Below are 20,004 nucleotides of genomic sequence, written 5' to 3'. Positions count from 1 at the left end.
CAATCTCCAGTGATTCTCTATGGGCAAGCAATCCCAATTATTTCCTATGGGCAAGCAATTTCTTATCTTTCCTTAGGTTCAGGTAAATACTATGTTTCCCAAAGGGCAAGCAATCTCCACTGATTCTCTATGGGCAAGCAATCCGCATTATTTGCTATGGGCAAGCAATTTCTTCTCTTTCACTATGGTCACATAAATACTATGTTTCCCAAATGGCAAGGAATCTCCCATGAATCTCTATGGGCAAGCAATCACCATTATTTCCTATGGGCAAGCAATTTCTTATCTTGCCCTATGGACAGGTAAATACTATGTTTCCCAAAGGGAAGGAATCTCCCATGAATCTCTATGGGCAAGAAATAACTATTATTTCCTATGGGCAAGCAATTTCTTATGTTTCCCTGCGGTCAGGTAAATACTATGTTTCCCAAAGGGCAAGTAATCTCCAATGAATCTCTATGGGCAAGCAATCTCCATTATTTCCTAAGGGCAGGCAATCTCCAATGATTCTCTATGGGCAAGCAATCTCCATTATTTCCTATGGTCAGGCAATCTCCAATGATACTCTATGGGCAAGCAATCTCCATTATTTCCTATGGGCAAGCAATCTCCAATGATTCTCTATGGGCAAGTAATCTCCATTATTTCCTATGGGCAAGCAATCTCCAATGATTCTCTATGGGCAAGCAATCTCCATTGTTTCCTATGGGCAAGCAATCTCCAATGATTCTCTAAGGGGAAGTAATCTCCATTATTTCCTATGGGCAAGCAATCTCCAATGATTCTCTATGGGCAAGCAATCTCCATTATTTCTTATGGGCAAGCAATCTCCAATGATTCTCTAAGGGCAAACAATCCCAATTATTTCCTATGGGCAAGCAATTTCTTATCTTTCCTTAGGTTCAGGTAAATACTATGTTTCCCAAAGGGCAAGCAATCTCCACTGATTCTCTATTGGCAAGCAATCCGCATTATTTCCTATAGGCAAGCAATTTCTTCTCTTTCACTATGGGCAGGTAAATACTATGTTTCCCAAATGGCAAGGAATCTCCCATGAATCTCTATGGGCAAGAAATCCCCATTATTTCCTATGGGCAAGCAATTTCGTACCTTTCCTTATGGTCAGGTGAATACTATGTTTCCCAAAGGGCAAGCAATCTCCAGTGATTCTCTATGGGCAAGCAATCCCAATTATTTCCTATGGGCAAGCAATTTCTTATCTTTCCTTAGGTTCAGGTAAATACTATGTTTCCCAAAGGGCAAGCAATCTCCACTGATTCTCTATGGGCAAGCAATCCGCATTATTTCCTATGGGCAAGCAATTTCTTCTCTTTCACTATGGTGACATAAATACTATGTTTCCCAAATGGCAAGGAATCTCCAATGATTCTCTATGGGAAAGCAATCACCATTATTTCCTATGGGCAAGCAATTTCGTACCTTTCCTTATGGTCAGGTGAATACTATGTTTCCCAAAGGGCAAGCAATCTCCAGTGATTCGCTATGGGCAAGCAACCACCATTATTTCCTATGGGGAAGCAATTTCTTATCTTGCCCTATGGGAAGGTAAATACTATGTTTCCCAAAGGGCAAGCAATCTCCCATGAATCTCTATGGGCAAGAAATAACCATTATTTCCTATGGGCAAGCAATTTGTTATGTTTCCCTACGGTCAGGTAAATACTATGTTTCCCAAAGGGAAGCAGTCTCCAATGATTCTCTATGGGCAAGCAATCTCCATTATTTCCTATGGGCAAGCAATCTCCAATGATTCTCTATGGGCAAGCAATCTCCATTACTCCCTAGGGGCAAGCAATCTCCAATGATTCTCTATGGGCAAGTAATCTCCCTTATTTGCTATGGGCAAGTAATATCCAATGATTCTCTATGCGCAAGTAATCTCCATTATTTCGTAAGGGCAAGCAATCTCCAATGATCCTCTATGGGCAAGCAATCCCCATTATTTTCTATGGGCAAGCAATTTCTTATCTTTCCCTGTGGGCAGGTAAATACTATGTTTCCCAAAGGAAAAGCAATCTCCCATTAATCTCTATGGGCAAGCAATCTCCATTATTTCGTATGGGCAAGCAATCTCCAATGATTCTCTATGGGCAAGCAATCTCCATTATTACCTATGGGCAAGCAATCTCCATTACTCCCTATGGGCAAGCAATCTCCAATGATTCTCTATGGGCAAGCAATCTCCATTATTTCCTATTGGCAAGCAATCTCAAATGATTCTCTATGGGCAAGCAATCTCCATTATGTCCTTTCGGCAAGCAATCTCCAATGATTCTCTAAAGGCAAGTAATCTCCATTATTTCCTATGGGTTAGGGTTAGGGTCAGGGTTTGGGGTTAGGGTTAGGGTCAGTATTAGGATTAGGATTAGGGTTAGGATTAGGGTTAGGGTTAGGATTAGGATTAGGGTTAGGATTAAGGTTAGGATAAGTATTAGGATTAGGGTTAGGATTAGGATTAGGATTAGGGTTCGGATTAGGGTTAGGGTTAGGTTTAGGTCTAGTGCCAGGGATAGGGGTTAGTGTGAGGGTTTGAGGTTTGGGGTTAGCGTTAGGGCTAGGGTTAGGATTAGGGTTAGGGTTAGCAATCTCCATTATTTCCTATAGGCAAGCAATCTCCAATGATTCTCTATGGGCAAGCAATCTCCATTATTTCCTATGGGCAAGCATTCTCCAATGATTCTCTATGGGCAAGCAATCTCCATTATTTCCTATGGTCAAGCAATCTCCAATGATTCTCTATGGGCAAGTAATCTCCATTATTTCCTATGGGCAAGCAATCTCCAATGATTCTCTATGGGCAAGCAATCTCCATTATTTCTTATGGGCAAGCAATCTCCAATGATTCTCTATGGGCAAGCAATCCCTATTATTTCCTATGGGCAAGCAATTTCTTATCTTTCCTTATGTTCAGGTAAATACTATGTTTCCCAAAGGGCAAGCAATCTCCACTGATTCTCTATGGGCAAGCAATCCGCATTATTTCCTATGGGCAAGCAATTTCTTCTCTTTCACTATGCTCAGGTAAATACTATGTTTCCCAAATGGCAAGGAATCTCCCATGAATCTCTATGGGCAAGAAATCCCCTTTATTTCCTATGGGCAAGAAATTTCGTACCTTTCCTTATGGTCAGGTGAATACTATGTTTCCCAAAGGGCAAGCAATCTCCACTGATTCTCTATGGGCAAGCAATCCGCATTATTTCCTATGGGCAAGCAATTTCTTCTCTTTCACTATGCTCAGGTAAATACTATGTTTCCCAAATGGCAAGGAATCTCCCATGAATCTCTATGGGCAAGAAATCCCCATTATTTCCTATGGGCAAGCAATTTCGTACCTTTCCTTATGGTCAGGTGAATACTATGTTTCCCAAAGGGCAAGCAATCTCCAATGATTCTCTATGGGCAAGCAATCCCCATTATTTCCTATGGGCAGGCAATTTCGTACCTTTCCTTATGTTCAGGTGAATACTATGTTTCCCAAAGGGCAAGCAATCTCCAGTGATTCTCTATGGGCAAGCAATCCCAATTATTTCCTATGGGCAAGCAATTTCTTATCTTTCCTTAGGTTCAGGTAAATACTATGTTTCCCAAAGGGCAAGCAATCTCCACTGATTCTCTATGGGCAAGCAATCCGCATTATTTGCTATGGGCAAGCAATTTCTTCTCTTTCACTATGGTCACATAAATACTATGTTTCCCAAATGGCAAGGAATCTCCCATGAATCTCTATGGGCAAGCAATCACCATTATTTCCTATGGGCAAGCAATTTCTTATCTTGCCCTATGGACAGGTAAATACTATGTTTCCCAAAGGGAAGGAATCTCCCATGAATCTCTATGGGCAAGAAATAACTATTATTTCCTATGGGCAAGCAATTTCTTATGTTTCCCTGCGGTCAGGTAAATACTATGTTTCCCAAAGGGCAAGTAATCTCCAATGAATCTCTATGGGCAAGCAATCTCCATTATTTCCTAAGGGCAGGCAATCTCCAATGATTCTCTATGGGCAAGCAATCTCCATTATTTCCTATGGTCAGGCAATCTCCAATGATACTGTATGGGCAAGCAATCATCATTATTTCGAGTGGGCAAGCAATCTCCAATGATTCTCTATGGGCAAGCAATCTCCATTATTTCCTATGGGCAAGCATTCTCCAATGATTCTCTAGGGGCAAGCAATCTCCATTATTTCCTATGGGCAAGCAATCTCCAATGATTCTCTATGTGCAAGTAATCTCCATTATTTCCTATGGGCAAGCAATCTCCAATGATTCTCTATGGGCAAGCAATCTCCATTGTTTCCTATGGGCAAGTAATCTCCAATGATTCTCTATGGGCAAGTAATCTCCATTATTTCCTATGGGCAAGCAATCTCCAATGATTCTCTATGGGCAAGCAATCTCCATTATTTCTTATGGGCAAGCAATCTCCAATGATTCTCTAAGGGCAAACAATCCCAATTATTTCCTATGGGCAAGCAATTTCTTATCTTTCCTTAGGTTCAGGTAAATACTATGTTTCCCAAAGGGCAAGCAATCTACACTGATTCTCTATTGGCAAGCAATCCGCATTATTTCCTATAGGCAAGCAATTTCTTCTCTTTCACTATGGGCAGGTAAATACTATGTTTCCCAAATGGCAAGGAATCTCCCATGAATCTCTATGGGCAAGAAATAACCATTATTTCCTATGGGCAAGCAATTGGTTATGTTTCCCTACGGTCAGGTAAATACTATGTTTCCCAAAGGGCAAGCAGTCTCCAATGATTCTCTATGGGCAAGCAATCTCCATTATTTCCTATGGGCAAGCAATTTCTTATCTTTCCTTATGTTCAGGTAAATACTATGTTTCCCAAAGGGCAAGCAATCTCCACTGATTCTCTATGGGCAAGCAATCCGCATTATTTCCTATGGGCAAGCAATTTCTTCTCTTTCACTATGCTCAGGTAAATACTACGTTTCCCAAATGGCAAGGAATCTCCCATGAATCTCTATGGGCAAGAAATCCCCATTATTTCCTATGGGCAAGCAATTTCGTACCTTTCCTTATGGTCAGGTGAATACTATGTTTCCCAAAGGGCAAGCAATCTCCAATGATTCTCTATGGGCAAGCAATCACCATTATTTCCTATGGGCAAGCAATTTCTTATCTTGCCCTATGGACAGGTAAATACTATGTTTCCCAAAGGGAAGGAATCTCCCATGAATCTCTATGGGCAAGAAATAACTATTATTTCCTATGGGCAAGCAATTTCTTATGTTTCCCTACGGTCAGGTAAATACTATGTTTCCCAAAGGGCAAGTAATCTCCAATGAATCTCTATGGGCAAGCAATCTCCATTATTTCCTATGGGCAGGCAATCTCCAATGATTCTCTATGGGCAAGCAATCTCCATTATTTCCTATGGTCAGGCAATCTCCAATGATTCTCTATGGGCAAGCAATCATCATTATTTCGAATGGGCAAGCAATCTCCAATGATTCTCTATGAGCAAGCAATCTCCATTATTTCCTATGGGCAAGCATTCTCCAATGATTCTCTATGGGCAAGCAATCTCCATTATTTCGAATGGGCAAGCAATCTCCAATGATTCTCTATGGGCAAGCAATCTCCATTATTTCTTATGGGCAAGCAATCTCCAATGATTCTCTATGGGCAAGCAATCCCAATTATTTCCTATGGGCAAGCAATTTCTTATCTTTCCTTAGGTTCAGGTAAATACTATGTTTCCCAAAGGGCAAGCAATCTCCACTGATTCTCTATTGGCAAGGAATCCGCATTATTTGCTATGGGCAAGCAATTTCTTCTCTTTCACTATGGTCAGGTAAATACTATGTTTCCCAAATGGCAAGGAATCTCCCATGAATCTCTATGGGCAAGAAATCCCCATTATTTCCTATGGGCAAGCAATTTCGTACCTTTCCTTATGGGCAGGTGAATACTATGTTTCCCAAAGGGCAAGCAATCTCCAATGATTCTCTATGGGCAAGCAATCACCATTATTTCCTATGGGCAAGCAATTTCGTACCTTTCCTTATGGTCAGGTGAATACTATGTTTCCCAAAGGGCAAGCAATCTCCAGTGATTCTCTATGGGCAAGCAACCACCATTATTTCCTATGGGGAAGCAATTTCTTATCTTGCCCTATGGGCAGGTAAATACTATGTTTCCCAAAGGGCAAGCAATCTCCCATGAATCTCTATGGGCAAGAAATAACCATTATTTCCTATGGGCAAGCAATTTGTTATGTTTCCCTACGGTCAGGTAAATACTATGTTTCCCAAAGGGCAAGCAGTCTCCAATAATTCTCTATGGGCAAGCAATCTCCATTATTTCCTATGGGCAAGCAATCTCCTATGATTCTCTATGGGCAAGCAATCTCCATTACTCCCTAGGGGCAAGCAATCTCCAATGATTCTCTATGGGCAAGTAATCTCCATTATTTGCTATGGGCAAGTAATATCCAATGATTCTCTATGGGCAAGCAATCTCCATTATTTCGTAAGGGCAAGCAATCTCCAATGATTCTCTATGGGCAAGCAATCCCCATTATTTTCTATGGGCAAGCAATTTCTTATCTTTCCCTGTGGGCAGGTAAATACTATGTTTCCCAAAGGGCAAGCAATCTCCCATTAATCTCTATGGGCAAGCAATCTCCATTATTCCCTATGGGCAAGCAATCTCCAAGGAATCTCTATGGGCAAGCAATCTCCATTATTTCCAATGGGCAAGCAATCTCCAATGATTCTCTATGGGCAAGCAATCTCCATTATTTCCAATGGGCAAGCAATCTCCAAGGAATCTCTATGGGCAAGCAATCTCCATTATGTGCTTTCGGCAAGCAATCTCCAATGATTCTCTAAGGGCAAGTAATCTCCATTATTTCCTATGGGTTAGGGTTAGGGTCAGGGTTTGGGGTTAGGGTTAGGGTCAGTATTAGGATTAGGATTAGGGTTAGGATTAGGGTTAGGGTTAGGATTAGGATTAGGGTTAGGATTAAGGTTAGGATAAGTATTAGGATTAGGGTTAGGATTAGGATTAGGATTAGGATTAGGGTTCGGATTAGGGTTAGGGTTAGGTTTAGGTCTAGTGCCAGGGATAGGGGTTAGTGTGAGGGTTTGAGGTTTGGGGTTAGGGTTAGGGCTAGGGTTAGGATTAGGGTTAGGGTTAGCAATCTCCATTATTTCCTATAGGCAAACAATCTCCAATGATTCTCTATGGGCAAGCAATCCCTATTATTTCCTATGGGCAAGCAATTTCTTATCTTTCCTTATGTTCAGGTAAATACTATGTTTCCCAAAGGGCAAGCAATCGCCACTGATTCTCTATGGGCAAGCAATCCGCATTATTTCCTATGGGCAAGCAATTTCTTCTCTTTCACTATGCTCAGGTAAATACTATGTTTCCCAAATGGCAAGGAATCTCCCATGAATCTCTATGGGCAAGAAATCCCCATTATTTCATATGGGCAAGCAATTTCGTACCTTTCCTTATGGTCAGGTGAATACTATGTTTCCCAAAGGGCAAGCAATCTCCAATGATTCTCTATGGGCAAGCAATCCCCATTATTTCCTATGGGCAAGCAATTTCGTACCTTTCCTTATGGTCAGGTGAATACTATGTTTCCCAAAGGGCAAGCAATCTCCAGTGATTCTCTATGGGCAAGCAATCCCAATTATTTCCTATGGGCAAGCAATTTCTTATCTTTCCTTAGGTTCAGGTAAATACTATGTTTCCCAAAGGGCAAGCAATCTCCACTGATTCTCTATGGGCAAGCAATCCGCATTATTTCCTAAGGGCAAGCAATTTCTTCTCTTTCACTATGGTCACATAAATACTATGTTTCCCAAATGGCAAGGAATCTCCCATGAATCTCTATGGGCAAGAAATCCCCATTATTTCCTATGGGCAAGCAATTTCGTACCTTTCCTTATGGTCAGGTGAATACTATGTTTCCCAAAGGGCAAGCAATCTCCAATGATTCTCTATGGGCAAGCAATCACCATTATTTCCTATGGGCAAGCAATTTCGTACCATTCCTTATGGTCAGGTGAATACTATGTTTCCCAAAGGGCAAGCAATATCCAGTGATTCTCTATGGGCAAGCAACCACCATTATTTCCTATGGGGAAGCAATTTCTTATCTTGCCCTATGGGCAGGTAAATACTATGTTTCCCAAAGGGCAATCAATCTCCCATGAATCTCTATGGGCAAGAAATAACCATTATTTCCTATGGGCAAGCAATTTGTTATGTTTCCCTACGGTCAGGTAAATACTATGTTTCCCAAAGGGTAAGCAATCTCCAATGAATCTCTATGGGCAAGCAATCTCCATTATTTCCTATGGGCAAGCAATCTCTAATGATTCTCTATGGGCAAGCAATCATCATTATTTCCTATGGGCAAGCAATCTCCAATGATTCTCTATGGGCAAGCAATCATCATTATTTCCTATGGGCAAGCAATCTCCAATGATTCTCTACGGGCAAGCAATCTCCATTATTTCCTATGGGCAAGCAATCGCCAATGATTCTCTATGGGCAAGCAATCTCCATTATTTCTTATGGGCAAGCAATCTCCAATGATTCTCTATGGGCAAGCAATCCCTATTATTTCCTATGGGCAAGCAATTTCTTATCTTTCCTTATGTTCAGGTAAATACTATGTTTCCCAAAGGGCAAGCAATCTCCACTGATTCTCTATGGGCAAGCAATCCGCATTATTTCCTATGGGCAAGCAATTTCTTCTCTTTCACTATGCTCAGGTAAATACTATGTTTCCCAAATGGCAAGGAATCTCCCATGAATCTCTATGGGCAAGAAATCCCCATTATTTCATATGGGCAAGCAATTTCGTACCTTTCCTTATGGTCAGGTGAATACTATGTTTCCCAAAGGGCAAGCAATCTCCAATGATTCTCTATGGGCAAGCAATCCCCATTATTTCCTATGGGCAAGCAATTTCGTACCTTTCCTTATGGTCAGGTGAATACTATGTTTCCCAAAGGGCAAGCAATCTCCAGTGATTCTCTATGGGCAAGCAATCCCAATTATTTCCTATGGGCAAGCAATTTCTTATCTTTCCTTAGGTTCAGGTAAATACTATGTTTCCCAAAGGGCAAGCAATCTCCACTGATTCTCTATGGGCAAGCAATCCGCATTATTTCCTATGGGCAAGCAATTTCTTCTCTTTCACTATGGTCACATAAATACTATGTTTCCCAAATGGCAAGGAATCTCCCATGAATCTCTATGGGCAAGAAATCCCCATTATTTCCTATGGGCAAGCAATTTCGTACCTTTCCTTATGGTCAGGTGAATACTATGTTTCCCAAAGGGCAAGCAATCTCCAATGATTCTCTATGGGCAAGCAATCACCATTATTTCCTATGGGCAAGCAATTTCGTACCATTCCTTATGGTCAGGTGAATACTATGTTTCCCAAAGGGCAAGCAATATCCAGTGATTCTCTATGGGCAAGCAACCACCATTATTTCCTATGGGGAAGCAATTTCTTATCTTGCCCTATGGGCAGGTAAATACTATGTTTCCCAAAGGGCAATCAATCTCCCATGAATCTCTATGGGCAAGAAATAACCATTATTTCCTATGGGCAAGCAATTTGTTATGTTTCCCTACGGTCAGGTAAATACTATGTTTCCCAAAGGGTAAGCAATCTCCAATGAATCTCTATGGGCAAGCAATCTCCATTATTTCCTATGGGCAAGCAATCTCCAATGATTCTCTATGGGCAAGCAATCATCATTATTTCCTATGGGCAAGCAATCTCCAATGATTCTCTATGGGCAAGCAATCTCCATTATTTCCTATGGGCAAGCAATCTCCAATGATTCTCTATGGGCAAGCAATCATCATTATTTCCTATGGGCAAGCAATCTCCAATGATTCTCTATGGGCAAGCAATCTCCATTATTTCCTATGGGCAAGCAATCGCCAATGATTCTCTATGGGCAAGCAATCTCCATTATTTCTTATGGGCAAGCAATCTCCAATGATTCTCTATGGGCAAGCAATCCCTATTATTTCCTATGGGCAAGCAATTTCTTATCTTTCCTTATGTTCAGGTAAATACTATGTTTCCCAAAGGGCAAGCAATCTCCACTGATTCTCTATGGGCAAGCAATCCGCATTATTTCCTATGGGCAAGCAATTTCTTCTCTTTCACTATGCTCAGGTAAATACTATGTTTCCCAAATGGCAAGGAATCTCCCATGAATCTCTATGGGCAAGAAATCCCCATTATTTCCTATGGGCAAGCAATTTCGTACCTTTCCTTATGGTCAGGTGAATACTATGTTTCCCAAAGGGCAAGCAATCTCCAATGATTCTCTATGGGCAAGCAATCACCATTATTTCCTATGGGCAAGCAATTTCTTATCTTGCCCTATGGGCAGGTAAATACTATGTTTCCCAAAGGGAAGGAATCTCCCATGAATCTCTATGGGCAAGAAATAACTATTATTTCCTATGGGCAAGCAATTTCTTATGTTTCCCTGCGGTCAGGTAAATACTATGTTTCCCAAAGGGCAAGCAATCTCCAATGAATCTCTATGGGCAAGCAATCTCCATTATTTCCTATGGGCAGGCAATCTCCAATGATTCTTTATGGGCAAGCAATCTCCATTATTTCCTATAGTCAGGCAATCTCCAATGATTCTCTATGGGCAAGCAATCTCCATTATTTCTTATGGGCAAGCAATCTCCAATGATTCTCTATGGGCAAGCAAACCGCATTATTTCCTATGGGCAAGCAATTTCTTCTCTTTCACTATGGTCAGGTAAATACTATGTTTCCCAAATGGCAAGGAATCTCCCATGAATCTGTATGGGCAAGAAATCCCCATTATTTCCTATGGGCAAGCAATTTCGTACCTTTCCTTATGGTCAGGTGAATACTATGTTTCCCAAAGGGCAAGCAATCTCCAATGATTCTCTATTGGCAAGCAATCACCATTATTTCCTATGGGCAAGCAATTTCGTACCTTTCCTTATGGTCAGGTGAATACTATGTTTCCCAAAGGGCAAGCAATCTCCAGTGATTCTCTATGGGCAAGCAATCACCATTATTTCCTATGGGCAAGCAATTTCTTATCTTGCCCTATGGGCAGGTAAATACTATGTTTCCCAAAGGGAAGGAATGTCCCATGAATCTCTATGGGCAAGAAATAACTATTATTTCCTATGGGCAAGCAATTTCTTATGTTTCCCTGCGGTCAGGTAAATACTATGTTTAACAAAGGGCAAGCAATCTCCAATGAATCTCTATGGGCAAGCAATCTCCATTATTTCCTATGGGCAGGCAATCTCCAATGATTCTCTACGGGCAAGCAATCATCATTATTTCCTATGGGCAAGCAATCTCCAATGATTCTCTATGGGCAAGCAATCTCCATTATTTCCTATGGGCAAGCAATCTCCAATGATTCTCTATGGGCAAGTAATCTCCATTATTTCCTATGGACAAGCAATCTCCAATGATTCTCTATGGGCAAGCAATCTCCATTATTTCTTATGGGCAAGCAATCTCCAATGATTCTCTATGGGCAAGCAATCCCAATTATTTCCTATGGGCAAGCAATTTCTTATCTTTCCTTAGGTTCAGGTAAATACTATGCTTCCCAAAGGGCAAGCAATCTCCACTGATTCTCTATGGGCAAGCAATCCGCATTATTTCCTATGGGCAAGCAATTTCTTCTCTTTCACTATGGTCAGGTAAATACTATGTTTCCCAAATGGCAAGGAATCTCCCATGAATCTCTATGGGCAAGAAATCCCCATTATTTCCTATGGGCAAGCAATTTCGTACCTTTCCTTATGGTCAGGTGAATACTATGTTTCCCAAAGGGCAAGCAATCTCCAATGATTCTCTATGGGCAAGCAATCACCATTATTTCCTATGGGCAAGCAATTTCGTACCTTTCCTTATGGTCAGGTGAATACTATGTTTCCCAAAGGGCAAGCAATCCCCAGTGATTCTCTATGGGCAAGCAATCACCATTATTTCCTATGGGGAAGCAATTTCTTATCTTGCCCTATGGGCAGGTAAATACTATGTTTCCCAAAGGGCAAGCAATCTCCCATGAATCTCTATGGGCAAGAAATAACCATTATTTCCTATGGGCAAGCAATTTGTTATGTTTCCCTACGGTCAGGTAAATACTATGTTTCCCAAAGGGCAAGCAGTCTCCCATTAATCTCTATGGGCAAGCAATCTCCATTATTTCCTATGGGGAAGCAATCTCCAATGATTCTCTATGGGCAAGCAATCTCCATTATTCCCTATGGGCAAGCAATCTCCAAGGAATCTCTATGGGCAAGCAATCTCCATTATTTCCTATGGGCAAGCAATCTCCAATGATTCTCTATGGGCAAGCAATCTCCATTATGTCCTTTCGGCAAGCAATCTCCACTGATTCTCTATGGGCAAGCAATCCGCATTATTTCCTATGGGCAAGCAATTTCTTCTCTTTCACTATGGTCAGGTAAATACTATGTTTCCCAAATGGCAAGGAATCTCCCATGAATCTCTATGGGCAAGAAATCCCCATTATTTCCTATGGGCAAGCAATTTCGTACCTTTCCTTATGGTCAGGTGAATACTATGTTTCCCAAAGGGCAAGCAATCTCCAATGATTCTCTATGGGCAAGCAATCACCATTATTTCCTATGGGCAAGCAATTTCGTACCTTTCCTTATGGTCAGGTGAATACTATGTTTCCCAAAGGGCAAGCAATCCCCAGTGATTCTCTATGGGCAAGCAATCACCATTATTTCCTATGGGGAAGCAATTTCTTATCTTGCCCTATGGGCAGGTAAATACTATGTTTCCCAAAGGGCAAGCAATCTCCCATGAATCTCTATGGGCAAGAAATAACCATTATTTCCTATGGGCAAGCAATTTGTTATGTTTCCCTACGGTCATATAAATACTATGTTTCCCAAAGGGCAAGCAGTCTCCCATTAATCTCTATGGGCAAGCAATCTCCATTATTTCCTATGGGGAAGCAATCTCCAATGATTCTCTATGGGCAAGCAATCTCCATTATGTCCTTTCGGCAAGCAATCTCCAATGATTCTCTAAGGGCAAGTAATCTCCATTATTTCCTATGGGTTAGGGTTAGGGTCAGGGTTTGGGGTTAGCGTTAGGGTCAGTATTAGGATTAGGATTAGGGTTAGGATTAGGGTTAGGATTAGGATTAGGATTAGGGTTAAGTTTAAGGTTAGGATAAGTATTAGGATTAGGGTTAGGATTAGGATTAGGATTAGGGTTCGGATTAGGGTTAGGGTTAGGTTTAGGTCTAGTGCCAGGGATAGCGGTTCGTGTGACGGTTTGAGGTTTGGGGTTAGGGTTAGGGCTAGGGTTAGGATTAGGGTTAGGGTTAGCAATCTCCATTATTTCCTATATGCAAGCAATCTCCAATGAATCTCTATGGGCAAGCAATCTCCATTATTTCCTATGGGCAAGCAATCGCCAATGATTCTCTATGGGCAAGTAATCTCCATTATTTCCTATGGGCAAGCAATCGCCAATGATTCTCTATGGGCAAGCAATGTCCATTATTTCTTATGGGCAAGCAATCTCCAATGATTCTCTATGGGCAAGCAATCTCCATTATTTCCTAGGGGCAAGCAATTTCTTATCTTTCCTTATGTTCAGGTAAATAGTATGTTTCCCAAAGGGCAAGCAATCTCCAATGAATCTCTATGGGCAAGCAATCTCCATTATTTCCTATGAGCAAGCAATCTCCAATGATTCTCTATGGGCAAGCAATCACCATTATTTCGTATGGGCAAGCAATTTCTTATCTTGCCCTATGGGCAGGTAAATACTATGTTTCACAAAGGGCAAGCAATCTCCCATGAATCTCTATGGGAAAGAAATAACCATTATTTCCTATGGGCAAGCAATTTGTTATGTTTCCCTACGGTCAGGTAAATACTATGTTTCCCAAAGGGCAAGGAATCTCCAATGATTCTCTATGGGCAAGCAATCTCCATTATTTCCTATGGGCAAGTAATATCCAATCATTCTCTATGGGCAAGCAATCTCCATTATTTCCTATGGGCAAGCAATCTCCAATGATTCTCTATGGGCAAGCAATCTCCGTTACTCCCTATGGGCAAGGAATCTCCAATGATTCTCTATGGGCAAGTAATCTCCATTATTTGCTATGGGCAAGTAATATCCAATGATTCTCTATGGGCAAGCAATCTCCATTATTTCCTATGGGCAAGCAATCTCCAATGATTCTCTATGGGCAAGCAATCCCCATTATTTTCTATGGGCAAGCAATTTCTTATCTTTCCCTGTGGGCAGGTAAATACTATGTTTCCCAAAGGGCAAGCAATCTCCCATTAATCTCTATGGGAAAGAAATAACCATTATTTCCTAAGGGCAAGCAATTTCTTATGTTTCCCTAAGGTCCGGTAAATACTATGTTTCCCAAACGGGAAGCAATCTCCAATGATTCTCTATTGGCAAGTAATCTCCATTATTTCCTATGGGCAAGCAATCTCCAATGATTCTCTACTTGCAATCCATCTGCATACTTTCCTATGGGCAAGCAATTTCTTATCTTTCCTTATGGTCAGGTAAATACTATGTTTCCCAAGGGCAAGCAATCTCCCATGAATCTCTATGGGCAAGAAATAACCATTATTTCCTAGGGGCAAGCAATTTCTTATGTTTCCCTATGGTCAGGTAAATACTATGTTTCCCAAAGGGCAAGCAATCTCCAATGAATCTCTATGGGCAAGCAATCTCCATTATTTCCTATGGGCAAGCATTCTCCAATGATTCTCTAAGGGCAAGCAATCATCATTATTTCCTATGGGCAAGCAATCTCCAATGATTCTCTATGGGCAAGCAATCTCCATTATTTCCTACGGGCAAGCAATCTCCAATGATTCTCTATGGGCAAGCAATCCCTATTATTTCCTATGGGCAAGCAATTTCTTATCTTTCCTTATGTTCAGGTAAATACTATGTTTCCCAAAGGGCAAGCAATCTCCACTGATTCTCTATGGGCAAGCAATCAGCATTATTTCCTATGGGCAAGCAATTTCTTATCTTGCCCTATGGGCAGGTAAATACTATGTTTCCCAAAGGGAAGGAATGTCCCATGAATCTCTATGGGCAAGAAATAACTATTATTTCCTATGGGCAAGCAATTTCTTATGTTTCCCTGCGGTCAGGTAAATACTATGTTTCCCAAAGGGCAAGCAATCTCCAATGAATCTCTATGGGCAAGCAATCTCCATTATTTCCTATGGGCAGGCAATCTCCAATGATTCTCTACGGGCAAGCAATCATCATTATTTCCTATGGGCAAGCAATCTCCAATGATTCTCTATGGGCAAGCAATCTCCATTATTTCCTATGGGCAAGCAATCTCCAATGATTCTCTATGGGCAAGCAATCTCCATTATTTCCTATGGGCAAGCAATCTCCAATGATTCTCTATGGGCAAGCAATCTCCAATGATTCTCTATGGGCAAGTAATCTCCATTATTTCCTATGGGCAAGCAATCTCCAATGATTCTCTATGGGCAAGAAATCTCCATTATTTCTTATGGGCAAGCAATCTCCAATGATTCTCTATGGGCAAGCAATCCCAATTATTTCCTATGGGCAAGCAATTTCTTATCTTTCCTTAGGTTCAGGTAAATACTATGTTTCCCAAAGGGCAAGCAATCTCCACTGATTCTCTATGGGCAAGCAATCCGCATTATTTCCTATGGGCAAGCAATTTCTTCTCTTTCACTATGGTCAGGTAAATACTATGTTTCCCAAATGGCAAGGAATCTCCCATGAATCTCTATGGGCAAGAAATCCCCATTATTTCCTATGGGCAAGCAATTTCGTACCTTTCCTTATGGTCAGGTGAATACTATGTTTCCCAAAGGGCAAGCAATCTCCAATGATTCTCTATGGGCAAGCAATCACCATTATTTCCTATGGGCAAGCAATTTCATACCTTTCCTTATGGTCAGGTGAATACTATGTTTCCCAAAGGGCAAGCAATCTCCAGTGATTCTCTATGGGCAAGCAATCACCATTATTTCCTATGGGGAAACAATTTCTTATCTTGCCCTATGGGCAGGTAAATACTATGTTTCCCAAAGGGCAAGCAATCTCCCATGAATCTCTATGGGCAAGAAATAACCATTATTTCCTATGGGCAAGCAATTTGTTATGTTTCCCTACGGTCAGGTAAATACTATGTTTCCCAAAGGGCCAGCAGTCTCCCATTAATCTCTATGGGCAAGCAATCTCCATTATTCCCTATGGGCAAGCAATCTCCAAGGAATCTCTATGGGCAAGCAATCTCCATTATTTCCTATGGGCAAGCAATCTCCAATGATTCTCTATGGGCAAGCAATCTCCATTATTCCCTATGGGCAAGCAATCTCCAAGGAATCTCTATGGGCAAGCAATCTCCATTATTTCCTATGGGCAAGCAATCTCCAATGATCCTCTATGGGCAAGCAATCTCCATTATTTCCTATGGGCACGCAATCTCCAATGATTCTCTATGGGCAAGCAATCTCCATTATTCCCTATGGGCAAGCAATCTCCAAGGAATCTCTATGGGCAAGCAATCTCCATTATTTCCTATGGGCAAGCAATCTCCAATGATTCTCTATGGGCAAGCAATCTCCATTATGTCCTTTCGGCAAGCAATCTCCAATGATTCTCTAAGGGCAAGTAATCTCCATTATTTCCTATGGGTTAGGGTTAGGGTCAGGGTTTGGGGTTAGGGTTAGGGTCAATATTAGGATTAGGATTAGGGTTAGGATTAGGGTTAGGATTAGGATTAGGGTTAGGTTTAAGGTTAGGATAAGTATTAGGATTAGGGTTAGGATTAGGATTAGGATTAGGGTTCGGATTAGGGTTAGGGTTAGGTTTAGGTCTAGTGCCAGGGATAGCGGTTAGTGTGAGGGTTTGAGGTTTGGGGTTAGGGTTAGGGCAAGGGTTAGGATTAGGGTTAGGGTTAGCAATCTTCATTATTTCCTATAGGCAAGCAATCTCCAATGAATCTCTATGGGCAAGCAATCTCCATTATTTCCTATGGGCAAGCAATCTCCAATGATTCTCTATGGGCAAGTAATCTCCATTATTTCCTATGGGCAAGCAATCTCCAATGATTCTCTATGGGCAAGCAATCTCCATTATTTCTTATGGGCAAGCAATCTCCAATGATTCTCTATGGGCAAGCAATCTCCATTATTTCCTAGGGGCAAGCAATTTCTTATCTTTCCTTATGTTCAGGTAAATAGTATGTTTCCCAAAGGGCAAGCAATCTCCAATGGATCTCTATGGGCAAGCAATCTCCATTATTTCCTATGAGCAAGCAATCTCCAATGATTCTCTATGGGCAAGCAATCACCATTATTTCGTATGGGCAAGCAATTTCTTATCTTGCCCTATGGGCAGGTAAATACTATGTTTCACAAAGGGCAAGCAATCTCCCATGAATCTGTATGGGCAAGAAATAACCTTATTTCCTATGGGCAAGCATTTTGTTATGTTTCCCTACGGTCAGGTAAATACTATGTTTCCCAAAGGGCAAGGAATCTCCAATGATTCTCTATGGGCAAGCAATCTCCATTATTTCCTATGGGCAAGTAATATCCAATGATTCTCTATGGGCAAGCAATCTCCATTATTTCCTATGGGCAAGCAATCTCCAATGATTCTCTATGGGCAAGCAATCTCCATTACTCCCTATGGGCAAGGAATCTCCAATGATTCTCTATGGGCAAGTAATCTCCATTATTTGCTATGGGCAAGTAATATCCAATGATTCTCTATGGGCAAGCAATCTCCATTATTTCCTATGGGCAAGCAATCTCCAATGATTCTCTATGGGCAAGCAATCTCCATTATTTCCTATGGGCAAGCAATCTCCAATGATTCTCTATGGGCAAGCAATCTCCATTATTCCCTATGGGCAAGCAATCTCCAAGGAATCTCTATGGGCAAGCAATCTCCATTATTTCCTATGGGCAAGCAATCTCCAATGATCCTCTATGGGCAAGCAATCTCCATTATTTCCTATGGGCACGCAATCTCCAATGATTCTCTATGGGCAAGCAATCTCCATTATTCCCTATGGGCAAGCAATCTCCAAGGAATCTCTATGGGCAAGCAATCTCCATTATTTCCTATGGGCAAGCAATCTCCAATGATTCTCTATGGGCAAGCAATCTCCATTATGTCCTTTCGGCAAGCAATCTCCAATGATTCTCTAAGGGCAAGTAATCTCCATTATTTCCTATGGGTTAGGGTTAGGGTCAGGGTTTGGGGTTAGGGTTAGGGTCAATATTAGGATTAGGATTAGGGTTAGGATTAGGGTTAGGATTAGGATTAGGGTTAGGTTTAAGGTTAGGATAAGTATTAGGATTAGGGTTAGGATTAGGATTAGGATTAGGGTTCGGATTAGGGTTAGGGTTAGGTTTAGGTCTAGTGCCAGGGATAGCGGTTAGTGTGAGGGTTTGAGGTTTGGGGTTAGGGTTAGGGCAAGGGTTAGGATTAGGGTTAGGGTTAGCAATCTTCATTATTTCCTATAGGCAAGCAATCTCCAATGAATCTCTATGGGCAAGCAATCTCCATTATTTCCTATGGGCAAGCAATCTCCAATGATTCTCTATGGGCAAGTAATCTCCATTATTTCCTATGGGCAAGCAATCTCCAATGATTCTCTATGGGCAAGCAATCTCCATTATTTCTTATGGGCAAGCAATCTCCAATGATTCTCTATGGGCAAGCAATCTCCATTATTTCCTAGGGGCAAGCAATTTCTTATCTTTCCTTATGTTCAGGTAAATAGTATGTTTCCCAAAGGGCAAGCAATCTCCAATGGATCTCTATGGGCAAGCAATCTCCATTATTTCCTATGAGCAAGCAATCTCCAATGATTCTCTATGGGCAAGCAATCACCATTATTTCGTATGGGCAAGCAATTTCTTATCTTGCCCTATGGGCAGGTAAATACTATGTTTCACAAAGGGCAAGCAATCTCCCATGAATCTGTATGGGCAAGAAATAACCTTATTTCCTATGGGCAAGCATTTTGTTATGTTTCCCTACGGTCAGGTAAATACTATGTTTCCCAAAGGGCAAGGAATCTCCAATGATTCTCTATGGGCAAGCAATCTCCATTATTTCCTATGGGCAAGTAATATCCAATGATTCTCTATGGGCAAGCAATCTCCATTATTTCCTATGGGCAAGCAATCTCCAATGATTCTCTATGGGCAAGCAATCTCCATTACTCCCTATGGGCAAGGAATCTCCAATGATTCTCTATGGGCAAGTAATCTCCATTATTTGCTATGGGCAAGTAATATCCAATGATTCTCTATGGGCAAGCAATCTCCATTATTTCCTATGGGCAAGCAATCTCCAATGATTCTCTATGGGCAAGCAATCCCCATTATTTTCTATGGGCAACCAATTTCTTATCTTTCCCTGTGGGCAGGTAAATACTATGTTTCCCAAAGGGCAAGCAATCTCCCATTAATCTCTATGGGCAAGAAATAACCATTATTTCCTATGGGCAAGCAATTTCTTATGTTTCCCTAAGGTCCGGAAAATACTATGTTTCCCAAACGGGAAGCAATCTCCAATAATTCTCTATTGGCAAGTAATCTCCATTATTTCCTATGGGCAAGCAATCTCCAATGATTCTCTACTTGCAATCCATCTGCATTCTTTCCTATGGGCAAGCAATTTCTTATCTTTCCTTATGGTCAGGTAAATACTATATTTCCCAAGGGGCAAGCAATCTCCCATGAATCTCTATGGGCAAGAAATAACCATTATTTCCTAGGGGCAAGCAATTTCTTATGTTTCCCTATGGTCAGGTAAATACTATGTTTCCCAAAGGGCAAGCAATCTCCAATGAATCTCTATGGGCTAGCAATCTCCATTATTTCCTATGGGCAAGAAATCTCCAA

This window comes from Sceloporus occidentalis, unplaced genomic scaffold (genome assembly GCF_023333645.1).
Source record: "Sceloporus occidentalis isolate IW3139 unplaced genomic scaffold, rSceOcc1.0.p SCAF_8, whole genome shotgun sequence".
NCBI classification, from domain to species: Eukaryota; Metazoa; Chordata; class Lepidosauria; order Squamata; family Phrynosomatidae; genus Sceloporus; species Sceloporus occidentalis.
Note: the sequence above shows the minus strand (reverse complement) of the source record.